We start from the raw sequence: 12,408 nt of genomic DNA on the forward strand, positions 1-12,408 counted from the left end.
TCAGTCTATTCTCTCTGTTATCAGCCATTCCCCGCCATGCTGTCTGTCTATTTCTCTCTGTGATCAGCCATTCCCCCGTCCTGCTGTCAGTCTATTCTCTCTGTTATCAGCCACTCCCCCGTCCTGCTGTCAGTCTATTTCTCTCTGTTATCAGCCATTCCTCCGTCCTGCTGCCAGTCTATTTCTCTCTGTTATCAGCAATTCCCCATCCTGCTGTCAGTCTTTTTCTCTCTGTTATCAGTCATTCCCCTGTCCTGCTGTCAGTCTATTTCTCTCTGTTATCAGCCATTCTCCTGTCCTGCAGTCAGTCTATTTGTCTCTGTTATCAGCCATTCCCCCGTCCTGCTGTCAGTCAATTTCTCTCTGTTATCAGCAATTCCTCCGTCCTGCTGTCAGTCTATTCTCTCTGTTTTCAGCCATTCCCCCGTCCTGCGGTCAGTCTATTCTCTCTGTTATCAGCCACTCCCCCGTCCTGCTGTCAGTCTATTTCTATCTGATATCAGCCATTCCTCCGTCCTGCTGTCAGTCTATTTCTCTCTGTTATCAGCCATTCCCCATCCTGCTGTGAGTCTTTTTCTCTCTGTTATCAGCCATTCCCATGTCCTGCTGTCAGTCTTTTTCTCTCTGTTATCAGCCATTCCCCCGTCCTGCTGTCAGTCTATTTCTCTCTGTTATCAGCCATTCCCCCATCCTGCTGTCAGTCTATTTCTCTCTGTTATCAGCCATTCCCCCGTCCTGCTGTCAGTCTTTTTATCTTTGCTATCAGCCATTCTCCCGTCCTGCTGTCAGTCTATTTCTCTCTGTTATCAGCCGTTCCCCCGTCCTGCTGTCAGTCTATTTCTCTATGTTATCAACCATTCCCCCATCCTGCTGTCAGTCTATTTCTCTCTGTTATCAGCCATTCCCCTGTCCTGCTGTCAGTCTATTCTCTCTGTTATCAGCCATTCCCCTGTCCTGCTGTCAGTCTATTTCTCTCTGTTATCAGCCATTCCCCGTCGTGCCGTCAGTCTATTTCTCTCTGTTATCAGCCATTCCCCGTCCTGCTGTGAGTCTTTTTCTCTCTGTTATTAGCCATTCCCCTGTCCTTCTGTCAGTCTATTCTCTCTGTTATCAGCCATTCCCCTGTCCTGCTGTCAGTCTATTCTCTCTGTTATCAGCCATTCCCCTGTCCTGCTGTCAGTCTATTTCTCTCTGTTATCAGCCATTCCCCGTCGTGCCGTCAGTCTATTTCTCTCTGTTTACAGCCATTCCCCCGTCCTGCTGTCAGTCCATTTCTCTCTGTTATCAGCCATTCCCCCGTCCTGCTGTCAGTCCATTTCTCTCTGTTATCAGCCATTCCCCATCCAGCTGTCAGTCTATTTCTCTCTGTTATCAGCCATTCCCCCGTCCTGCTGTCAGTCTATTTCTCTATGTTATCAGCCATTCCCCCGTCCTGCTGTCAGTCTATTTCTCTATGTTATCAGCCATTCCCCCTCCTGCTGTCAGTCTATTTATCTCTGTTATCAGCCATTCCACCGTCCTGCTGTCAGTCTTTTTCTCTCTGCTATCAGGACGGAGGAATGGCTGATAACATAGAGAAATTGACTGACAGCAGGACGGGGAATGGCTGATAACAGAGAGAAATTGACTGACAGCAGGACCGGGATTGGCTGATAACAGAGAGAAATAGACTGACAGCTGGACATGGGAATGGCTGATAACAGAGAGAAATAGACTGACAGCAGGATGGGGAATGGCTGATAACAGAGAGAAATAGACTGACAGCAGGACAGGGGAATGACTGATAACAGAGAGAATAGACTGACAGCAGGACAGGGGAATGGCTGATAACAGAGAGAAATAGACTGACATCGGGATGGGGAATGGCTGATAACAGAGAGATATAGACTGACAGCAGGACGGGGAATGGCTGATAACAGAGAGAAATAGACTGACAGCAGAATGGGGAATGGTTGATAACAGAGAAATAGACTGACAGTGGGATGCGGAATGGCTGATAGCAGAGAGAATAGACTGACAGTGGGATGCGGAATAGCTGATAACAGAGAGAATAGACTGACAGCAGGACGGGGAATGGCTGATAACAGAGAGAAATAGGCTGACAGCAGGACGGGGAAATGGCTGATAACAGAGAGAAATAGACTGACCGCAGGGCAGGGGAATGGCTGATAACAGAGAGAAAAAGACTGACATCGGGACAAGGAATGTCCCTCTGTTATCAGCCATTCTCCTGTCCTGCAGTCAGTCTATTTCTCTCTGTTATCAGCTATTCCCCCATCCAGCTGTCAGTCTATTTCTCTCTGTTATCAGCCATTCCCCTGTCCTGCTGTCAGTCTATTCTCTCTGTTATCAGCCATCCCCCTGTCCTGCTGTCAGTCTATTTCTCTCTGTTATCAGCCATTGCCCCTTCCTGGGTCAGTCTATTTCTCTCTGTTATCAGCAATTCCCCCATCCTGCTGTCAGTCTTTTTTTCTCTGTTATCAGCCATTCCCCTGTCCTGCTGTCAACAGAGAGAAATAGACTGACAGCAGGACAGGGGAATGGCTGATAACAGAGAGAAATAGACTGACTGCAGGACAGGAGAATGGCTGATAACAGAGAGAAATGGACAATCAGCCATTCTCCTGTCCTGCAGTCAGTCTATTTCTCTCTGTTATCAGCCATTCCCCGTCCTGCTGTCAGTCTATTTCTCTCTGTTATCAGCCATTCCTCCGTCCTGCTGTCAGTCTATTCTCTCTGTTATCAGCCATTCCTCCGTCCTGCTGTCAGTCTATTTCTCTCTGTTTTCAGCCATTCCCCCGTCCTGCTGTCAGTCTATTTCTCTCTGTTATCAGCCATTCCCCGTCGTGCCGTCAGTCTATTTCTCTCTGTTATCAGCCATTCCCCCATCCTGCTGTCAGTCCATTTCTCTCTGTTATCAGCCATTCCCCCGTCCTGCAGTCAGTCTATTTCTCTCTGTTATCAGCCACTCCCCCGTCCTGCTGTCAGTCTATTTCTCTCTGATATCAGCCATTCCTCCGTCCTGCTGTCAGTCTATTTCTCTCTGTTATCAGCCATTCCCATGTCCTGCTGTCAGTCTTTTTCTCTCTGTTATCAGCCATTCCCCCGTCCTGCTGTCAGTCTATTTCTCTCTGATATCAGCCATTTCGCCGTCCTGCTGTCAGTCTATTTCTCTCTGTTATCAGCCATTCCCCCTCCTGCTGTCAGTTTATTTCTCTCTGTTATCAGCCATTCTCCTGTCCTGCAGTCAGTCTATTTCTCTCTGTTATCAGCTATTCCCCCATCCAGCTGTCAGTCTATTTCTCTCTGTTATCAGCCAATCCCGTTCCTGCTGTCAGTCTATTTCTCTCTGTTATCAGCTATTCCCCCATCCAGCTGTCAGTCTATTTCTCTCTGTTATCAGCCATTCCCCCTCCTGCTGTCAGTTTATTTCTCTCTCTTATCAGCCATTCTCCTGTCCTGCAGTCAGTCTATTTCTCTCTGTTATCAGCTATTCACCCATCCAGCTGTCAGTCTATTTCTCTCTGTTATCAGCCAATCCCGTTCCTGCTGTCAGTCTATTTCTCTCTGTTATCAGCCATTCCCCTGTCCTGCTGTCAGTCTATTTCTCTCTGTTATCAGCCATGCCCCTGTCCTGCTGTCAGTCTATTTCTCTCTGTTATCAGCAATTCCCCCATTCTGCTGTCAGTCTTTTTCTCTCTGTTATCAGCCATTCTCCTGTCCTGCAGTCAGTCTATTTCTCTCTGTTATCAGCCATTCCCCGTCCCGCTGTCAGTCTATTTCTCTCTGTTACCAGCCACTCACCGTCCTGCTGTCAGTCTTTTTCTCTCTGTTATCAGCCATTCCCATGTCCTGCTGTCAGTCTATTTCTCTCTGTTTTCAGCCATTCCCCCGTCCTGCTGTCAGTCTATTTCTCTCTGTTATCAGCCATTCCCCGTTGTGCCGTCAGTCTATTTCTCTCTGTTATCAGCCATTCCCCCGTCCTGCTGTCAGTCCATTTCTCTCTGTTATCAGCCATTCCCCCGTTCTGCTGTCAGTCTATTCTCTGTTATCAGCCATTCCCCGTCCTGCTGTCAGTCTATTTCTCTCTGTTATCAGCCATTCCCCCGTCCTGATGTCATTCTACATCTCTCTGTTATCAGCAATTCCCCGTCCTACTGTCAGTCTATTTCTCTCTGTTTTCAGCCATTCCCCCGTCCTGCTGTCAGTCTATTTCTCTCTGTTATCAGCCATTCCCAGTCTTGCCGTCAGTCTATTTCTCTCTGTTATCAGCCATTCCCCCGTCCTGCTGTCAGTTCATTTCTCTCTGTTATCAGCCATTCCCCCGTCCTGCTGTCAGTCTATTTCTCTCTGTTATCAGCCATTCCTCCGTCCTGCTGTCAGTCTTTTTCTCTCTGTTATCAGCCATTCCACCGTCCTGCTGTCAGTCTTTTTCTCTCTGCTATCAGCCATTCCCCCGTCCTGCTGTCAGTCTTTTACTCTCTGCTATCAGGACGGGGAATGGCTGATAACAGAGAGAAATAGACTGACAGCAGGATGGGGGAATGGCTGATAACAGAGAGAAATTGACTGACAGCAGGACGGGGAATGGCTGATAACAGAGAGAAATAGACTGACAGCAGGACGGGGAATGGCTGATAACAGAGAGAAATAGACTGACAGCAGGACGGGGGTATGGCTAATAACAGGGATAAATAGCCTGACAGCAGGACGGGGGAATGGCTTATAACAGAGAGAAATAGACTGACAGCAGGACGGGGAATGGCTGATAACAGAGAGAAATAGACTGACAGCGGGATGGGGAATGGCTGATAACAGAGAGAAATAGACTGACTGCAGGACAGGAGAATGGCTGATAACAGAGAGAAATGGACAATCAACCATTCTCCTGTCCTGCAGTCAGTCTATTTCTCTCTGTTATCAGCCATTCCCCCGTCCTGCTGTCAGTCTATTTCTCTCTGTTATCAGCCATTCCTCCGTCCTGCTGTCAGTCTATTCTCTCTGTTATCAGCCATTCCTCCGTCCTGCTGTCAGTCTATTTCTCTCTGTTTTCAGCCATTCCCCCGTCCTGCTGTCAGTCTATTTCTCTCTGTTATCAGCCATTCCCCGTCGTGCCGTCAGTCTATTTCTCTCTGTTATCAGCCATTCCCCCGTCCTGCTGTCAGTCCATTTCTCTCTGTTATCAGCCATTCCCCCGTCCTGCAGTCAGTCTATTTCTCTCTGTTATCAGCCACTCCCCCGTCCTGCTGTCAGTCTATTTCTCTCTGATATCAGCCATTCCTCCGTCCTGCTGTCAGTCTATTTCTCTCTGTTATCAGCCATTCCCATGTCCTGCTGTCAGTCTTTTTCTCTCTGTTATCAGCCATTCCCCCGTCCTGCTGTCAGTCTATTTCTCTCTGATATCAGCCATTCCCCCTCCTGCTGTCAGTTTATTTCTCTCTGTTATAAGCCATTCTCCTGTCCTGCAGTCAGTCTATTTCTCTCTGTTATCAGCTATTCCCCCATCCAGCTGTCAGTCTATTTCTCTCTGTTATCAGCCAATCCCGTTCCTGCTGTCAGTCTATTTCTCTCTGTTATCAGCTATTCCCCCATCCAGCTGTCAGTCTATTTCTCTCTGTTATCAGCCAATCCCGTTCCTGCTGTCAGTCTATTTCTCTCTGTTATCAGCTATTCCCCCATCCAGCTGTCAGTCTATTTCTCTCTGTTATCAGCCATTCCCCTGTCCTGCTGTCAGTCTATTTCTCTCTGTTATCAGCCATTCCCCCATCCTGCGGTCAGTCTATTTCTCTCTGTTATCAGCCATGCCCCTGTCCTGCTGTCAGTCTATTTCTCTCTGTTATCAGCAATTCCCCCATTCTGCTGTCAGTCTTTTTCTCTCTGTTATCAGCCATTCTCCTGTCCTGCAGTCAGTCTATTTCTCTCTGTTATCAGCCATTCCCCGTCCCTCTGTCAGTCTATTTCTCTCTGTTACCAGCCACTCACCGTCCTGCTGTCAGTCTTTTTCTCTCTGTTATCAGCCATTCCCCCGTCCTGCTGTCAGTCCATTTCTCTCTGTTATCAGCCATTCCCCCGTTCTGCTGTCAGTCTATTCTCTCTGTTATCAGCCATTCCCCGTCCTGCTGTCAGTCTATTTCTCTCTGTTATCAGCCATTCCCCCGTCCTGATGTCATTCTACATCTCTCTGTTATCAGCCATTCCCCGTCCTACTGTCAGTCTATTTCTCTCTGTTTTCAGCCATTCCCCCGTCCTGCTGTCAGTCTATTTCTCTCTGTTATCAGCCATTCCCAGTCTTGCCGTCAGTCTATTTCTCTCTGTTATCAGCCATTCCCCCGTCCTGCTGTCAGTTCATTTCTCTCTGTTATCAGCCATTCCCCCGTCCTGCTGTCAGTCTATTTCTCTCTGTTATCAGCCATTCCTCCGTCCTGCTGTCAGTCTTTTTCTCTCTGTTATCAGCCATTCCACCGTCCTGCTGTCAGTCTTTTTCTCTCTGCTATCAGCCATTCCCCCGTCCTGCTGTCAGTCTTTTACTCTCTGCTATCAGGACGGGGAATGGCTGATAACAGAGAGAAATAGACTGACAGCAGGACGGGGAATGGCTGATAACAGAGAGAAATAGACTGACAGCAGGACGGGGGTATGGCTAATAACAGGGATAAATAGCCTGACAGCAGGACGGGGGAATGGCTTATAACAGAGAGAAATAGACTGACAGCAGGACGGGGAATGGCTGATAACAGAGAGAAATAGACTGACAGCGGGATGGGGAATGGCTGATAACAGAGAGAAATAGACTGACAGCAGGATCGGGATTGGCTGATAACAGAGAGAAATAGACTGACAGCAGGACAGGGGAATGGCTGATAACAGAGAGAATAGACTGACAGCAGGACAGGGGAATTGCTGATAACAGAGAGAAATAGACTGACAGCAGGACCGGGATTGGCTGATAACAGAGAGAAATTGACAGAATGCAGGACGGGGAATGGCTGATAACAGAGAGAAACAGACTGACAGCAGGACGGGGAATGGCTGATAACAGAGAGAAATAGACTGACAGCAGGACGGGGAATGGCTGCTAACAGAGAGAAATAGACTGACAGCAGGACGGGGGAATGGCTTATAAGAGAGAGGAATAGACTGACAGCAGGACGGGGAATGGCTGATAACAGAGAGAAATAGACTGACAGCGGGATGGGGAATGGCTGATAACAGAGCGAAATAGACTGACAGCAGGACGGGGAATGGCTGATAACAGAGAGAATAGACTGACAGCAGGACATGGGAATGGCTGATAACAGAGAGAAATAGACTGACAGCAGGACGGGGAATGGCAGATAACAGAGAGAAATAGACTGACAGCGGGATGGGGAATGGCTGATAACAGAGAGAAATAGACTGACAGCAGGTTGGGGAATGGCTGATAACAGAGAGAAATAGACTGACAGCAGGACAAGGATTAGCTGATATCAGAGAGAAATAGACTGACAGCAGGACGGGGAATGGCTGATAACAGAGAGAAATAGACTGACAGCAGGACGGAGGAATGGCTGATAACAGAGAGAAATAGACTGACCGCAGGACGGGGGAATGGCTGATAACAGAGAGAAAAAGACTGACAGCAGGATCGGGATTGGCTGATAGAGAGAAATTGACTGACAGCAGGACAGGGGAATGGCTGATAACAGAGAGAATAGACTGACAGCAGAACAAAGGAATGGCTGATAACAGAGAGAAATAGACTGAGAGCAGGACGAGGGAATGGCTGATAACAGAGAGAAATAGACTGACAGCAGGACGGGGGAATGGCTGATAACAGAGAGAAATAGACTGACAGCAGGACGGGGGAGTGGCTGATAACAGAGAGAAATAGCCTGACAGCAGGCCGGTGGAATGGCTTATAAGAGAGAGAAATAGACTGACAGCAGGACGGGGAATGGCTGATAACAGAGAGAAATAGACTGACAGCGGGATGGGGAATGGCTGATAACAGAGAGAAATAGACTGACAGCAGGACAGGGGGATGGCTGATAACAGATAGAAATAGACTGACATCGGGATGGGGAATGGCTGATAACAGAGAGAAATAGACTGACAGCAGGACCGGGATTGGCTGATAACAGAGAGAAATAGACTGACAGCAGGACGGGGGAATGGCTGATAACAGAGAGAATAGACTAACAGCAGGACAGGGGAATGGCTGATAACAGAGAAATAGAATGACAGCGGGATGGGGAATGGCTGATAACAGAGAGAAATAGACTGACCGCAGGACGGGGAAATGGCTGATAACAGAGAGAAATAGACTGACATCGGGACAAGGAATGTCCCTCTGTTATCAGCCATTCTCCTGTCCTGCTGTCAGTCTATTTCTCTCTGTTATCAGCCATTCCTCTGTCCTTCTGTCAGTCTATTTCTCTCTGTTATCAGCAATTCCCCCATCCTGCTGTCAGTCTATTTCTCTCTGTTATCAGCCATTCCCCTGTCCTGCTGTCAGTCTATTTCTCTCTGTTATCAGCCATTCCCCTGTCCTGCTGTCAGTCTATTCTCTCTTTTATCAGCCATTCCCCTGTCCTGCTGTCAGTCTATTTCTCTCTGTTATCAGCCATTCCCCTGTCCTTCTGTCAGTCTATTTCTCTCTGTTATCAGCAATTCCCCCATCCTGCTGTCAGTCTATTTCTCTCTGTTATCAGCCATTCCCCTGTCCTGCTGTCAGTCTATTTCTCTCTGTTATCAGCCATTCCCCTGTCCTGCTGTCAGTCTATTCTCTCTTTTATCAGCCATTCCCCTGTCCTGCTGTCAGTCTATTTCTCTCTGTTATCAGCCATTCTCCTGTCCTGCAGTCAATCTATTTCTCTCTGTTATCAGCCATTCCTCCGTCCTGCTGTCAGTCTATTTCTCTCTGTTATCAGCCACTCACCGTCTTGCTGTCAGTCTTTTTCTCTCTTTTATCAGCCATTCCCCCGTCCTGCTGTCAGTCTATTTCTCTCTGTTATCAGCCATTCCCATGTCCTGCTGTCAGTCTATTCTCTCTGTTATCAGTCATTCTCCCATCCTGATGTCATTCTATATCTCTCTGTTATCAGCCATTCCCCGTCCTACTGTCAGTCTATTTCTCTCTGTTTACAGCCATTCCCCCGTCCTGCTGTCAGTCTATTTCTCTCTGTTATCAGCCATTCCCCCGTCCTGCTGTCAGTCCATTTCTCTCTGTTATCATCCATTCCCATGTCCTGCTGTCAGTCTTTTTCTCTCTGTTATCAGCCATTCCCCCGTCCTGCTGACAGTCTATTTCTCTCTGTTATCAGCCATTCCCCCATCCTGCTGTCAGTCTATTTCTCTCTGTTATCAGCCATTTCGCCGTCCTGCTGTCAGTCCATTTCTCTCTGTTATCAGCCATTCCCCCTCCTGCTGTCAGTTTATTTCTCTCTGTTATCCGCCATTCCCCCGTCCTGCTGTCAGTCTATTTCTCTCTGTTATCAGCCATTCCCCCGTCCTGCTGTGAGTCTATTTCTCTATGTTATCAGCCATTCCCCCGTCCTGCTGTCAGTCTATTTCTCTATGTTATCAGCCATTCCTCCGTCCTGCTGTCAGTCTATTCTCTCTGTTATCAGCCATTCCCCGCCATGCTGTCTGTCTATTTCTCTCTGTGATCAGCCATTCCCCCGTCCTGCTGTCAGTCTATTCTCTCTGTTATCAGCCACTCCCCCGTCCTGCTGTCAGTCTATTTCTCTCTGTTATCAGCCATTCCTCCGTCCTGCTGCCAGTCTATTTCTCTCTGTTATCAGCAATTCCCCATCCTGCTGTCAGTCTTTTTCTCTCTGTTATCAGTCATTCCCCTGTCCTGCTGTCAGTCTATTTCTCTCTGTTATCAGCCATTCTCCTGTCCTGCAGTCAGTCTATTTGTCTCTGTTATCAGCCATTCCCCCGTCCTGCTGTCAGTCAATTTCTCTCTGTTATCAGCAATTCCTCCGTCCTGCTGTCAGTCTATTCTCTCTGTTTTCAGCCATTCCCCCGTCCTGCGGTCAGTCTATTCTCTCTGTTATCAGCCACTCCCCCGTCCTGCTGTCAGTCTATTTCTATCTGATATCAGCCATTCCTCCGTCCTGCTGTCAGTCTATTTCTCTCTGTTATCAGCCATTCCCCGTCCTGCTGTGAGTCTTTTTCTCTCTGTTATCAGCCATTCCCATGTCCTGCTGTCAGTCTTTTTCTCTCTGTTATCAGCCATTCCCCCGTCCTGCTGTCAGTCTATTTCTCTCTGTTATCAGCCATTCCCCCATCCTGCTGTCAGTCTATTTCTCTCTGTTATCAGCCATTCCCCCGTCCTGCTGTCAGTCTTTTTATCTTTGCTATCAGCCATTCTCCCGTCCTGCTGTCAGTCTATTTCTCTCTGTTATCAGCCGTTCCCCCGTCCTGCTGTCAGTCTATTTCTCTATGTTATCAACCATTCCCCCATCCTGCTGTCAGTCTATTTCTCTCTGTTATCAGCCATTCCCCTGTCCTGCTGTCAGTCTATTCTCTCTGTTATCAGCCATTCCCCTGTCCTGCTGTCAGTCTATTTCTCTCTGTTATCAGCCATTCCCCGTCGTGCCGTCAGTCTATTTCTCTCTGTTATCAGCCATTCCCCGTCCTGCTGTGAGTCTTTTTCTCTCTGTTATCAGCCATTCCCCTGTCCTGCTGTCAGTCTATTCTCTCTGTTATCAGCCATTCCCCTGTCCTGCTGTCAGTCTATTCTCTCTGTTATCAGCCATTCCCCTGTCCTGCTGTCAGTCTATTTCTCTCTGTTATCAGCCATTCCCCGTCGTGCCGTCAGTCTATTTCTCTCTGTTTACAGCCATTCCCCCGTCCTGCTGTCAGTCCATTTCTCTCTGTTATCAGCCATTCCCCCGTCCTGCTGTCAGTCCATTTCTCTCTGTTATCAGCCATTCCCCATCCAGCTGTCAGTCTATTTCTCTCTGTTATCAGCCATTCCCCCGTCCTGCTGTCAGTCTATTTCTCTATGTTATCAGCCATTCCCCCGTCCTGCTGTCAGTCTATTTCTCTATGTTATCAGCCATTCCCCCTCCTGCTGTCAGTCTATTTATCTCTGTTATCAGCCATTCCACCGTCCTGCTGTCAGTCTTTTTCTCTCTGCTATCAGGACGGAGGAATGGCTGATAACATAGAGAAATTGACTGACAGCAGGACGGGGAATGGCTGATAACAGAGAGAAATTGACTGACAGCAGGACCGGGATTGGCTGATAACAGAGAGAAATAGACTGACAGCTGGACATGGGAATGGCTGATAACAGAGAGAAATAGACTGACAGCAGGATGGGGAATGGCTGATAACAGAGAGAAATAGACTGACAGCAGGACAGGGGAATGACTGATAACAGAGAGAATAGACTGACAGCAGGACAGGGGAATGGCTGATAACAGAGAGAAATAGACTGACATCGGGATGGGGAATGGCTGATAACAGAGAGATATAGACTGACAGCAGGACGGGGAATGGCTGATAACAGAGAGAAATAGACTGACAGCAGAATGGGGAATGGTTGATAACAGAGAAATAGACTGACAGTGGGATGCGGAATGGCTGATAGCAGAGAGAATAGACTGACAGTGGGATGCGGAATGGCTGATAACAGAGAGAATAGACTGACAGCAGGACGGGGAATGGCTGATAACAGAGAGAAATAGGCTGACAGCAGGACGGGGAAATGGCTGATAACAGAGAGAAATAGACTGACCGCAGGGCAGGGGAATGGCTGATAACAGAGAGAAAAAGACTGACATCGGGACAAGGAATGTCCCTCTGTTATCAGCCATTCTCCTGTCCTGCAGTCAGTCTATTTCTCTCTGTTATCAGCTATTCCCCCATCCAACTGTCAGTCTATTTCTCTCTGTTATCAGCCATTCCCCTGTCCTGCTGTCAGTCTATTCTCTCTGTTATCAGCCATCCCCCTGTCCTGCTGTCAGTCTATTTCTCTCTGTTATCAGCCATTGCCCCTTCCTGGGTCAGTCTATTTCTCTCTGTTATCAGCAATTCCCCCATCCTGCTGTCAGTCTTTTTTTCTCTGTTATCAGCCATTCCCCTGTCCTGCTGTCAACAGAGAGAAATAGACTGACAGCAGGACAGGGGAATGGCTGATAACAGAGAGAAATAGACTGACTGCAGGACAGGAGAATGGCTGATAACAGAGAGAAATGGACAATCAGCCATTCTCCTGTCCTGCAGTCAGTCTATTTCTCTCTGTTATCAGCCATTGCCCCGTCCTGCTGTCAGTCTATTTCTCTCTGTTATCAGCCATTCCTCCGTCCTGCTGTCAGTCTATTCTCTCTGTTATCAGCCATTCCTCCGTCCTGCTGTCAGTCTATTTCTCTCTGTTTTCAGCCATTCCCCCGTCCTGCTGTCAGTCTATTTCTC

The sequence above is a fragment of the Ranitomeya imitator genome, chromosome 3 (assembly GCF_032444005.1).
Source record: "Ranitomeya imitator isolate aRanImi1 chromosome 3, aRanImi1.pri, whole genome shotgun sequence".
Classification (NCBI taxonomy): domain Eukaryota; kingdom Metazoa; phylum Chordata; class Amphibia; order Anura; family Dendrobatidae; genus Ranitomeya; species Ranitomeya imitator.